This window comes from Nicotiana attenuata, unplaced genomic scaffold, assembly GCF_001879085.1.
Source record: "Nicotiana attenuata strain UT unplaced genomic scaffold, NIATTr2, whole genome shotgun sequence".
Lineage (NCBI taxonomy): Eukaryota > Viridiplantae > Streptophyta > Magnoliopsida > Solanales > Solanaceae > Nicotiana > Nicotiana attenuata.
Genome location: NW_017670885.1, coordinates 209,813 through 211,261, shown reverse-complemented (window position 1 = coordinate 211,261; position 1,449 = coordinate 209,813).

The following is a 1,449-nucleotide window of genomic DNA, read 5'->3' as shown; positions in this document are numbered from 1 at the left end:
GATTTTGGTTTCGGGTCTGAGTTGAGTTTGATATTTGGAGCTTGATTTCAATTCGAATCTGGGCTGAGTGATCTTGATTTGCTATTTCCATTGGCTGCATTGTTGCTGATTGCTACTGCTGTTCACTACTGACCCTCCATTTCTCTGCTTTGTTTTTTTTCAACTTCCAGGTACATATTTTGAATCTTACAATGTGAAACCAAGTTTGAAGATGAAATGAAGCAATTTCTTAGCTTAATCTTATCCTTCCTTTGTGTTTAGAATGATTTTTTTTCTCATTTTGTTTTATTTAAATCAGTAGGTGTAATAATTTATCTCTTAGAATAGCTAAAGGTCGGGCTGTAGAAGAACTGTTGAGACTATGATATAGCTGGATTTTGATGTTTTGTTTAGCTCTAATGTCTGTTCTACTAGTCCCGTTACCTGAATGAAAGGTGATTGGGGGAATGGTAGAATTTTGTTGCTGCTCAGCATGTGTAAATTTGACACTCATATAGCAATTTAATCGAGCTTTAATAATTGAACTATGTTATTCACAAAGTATGAAGATCATCAATGATTTTTATTTATAAATGTACTGTTTCTGGTTAAGTGACTTCAAGGTTGCTTCATGTTTAAATGTCAGTTTAGGGGTAAAAGCTTGGAATAATATGTGATCATGAAATTGGTTAATGTGTGCTTATACAAATGTTAGCCTTATGGGAAATAGATGCTTCAGTAATCAGTCACTATAGTTTCAGTTTTGCTATCATTCGATTCGAGTTTGTGAAGCTGCAAATCTTTAGTTTCAGTTGTTTTGTGCATTTTTCAATGATTTGAAAACCTTCCTCTTGTGTTTGTTGAGACTCGATCCTCTTATCTCTCCCATGCGGCTTGGGTTGCTTTGTCCGATTTGGGCTTGTCTCAAGCCCATTTTCTGTTCCTATTGGGAGCCTTTATCCTGTGTGCATCCCATGCGGTTTAAGCTCATTTGGGCTTATGTTTTGAAATAGCAACTGATCCTTTTATAATTAAATGGTAGGCTTTGGACCTTTCAAGTTAAGTAGCAGACTCGAGCTAAGGGTTTCTTCAGTAATGGAGATCGCCTTGTTCGAGTTCGGACTTGAACTTGGGGCCCGAATTTTCTTGAATGCCGTGATGTTAGTTAATTCATAATGTTAACAAATTAAGTGTTTTAGAGACAGTTCTTATAGTTAATATTAGTTCACCTTTAGGATGTCCTTTAAAAAACAAAATTGAGGTGCGCCGCGCCAAATAAAATCACAAATCGCGTGGCCCTCTTTAATTACTTTATTAAAATATTTAGAATTCGGGACGTGCCATTAGCGAATTTTCATGGCCTCCCGCGAAGATAATAACACGCTAGTCGCTTTAGGCGCGCTTTTTAATAATATTACTTTCCTAAATACGGGTGTGCATTTCATGCAACCCAAATCCAAATCCCAAAAC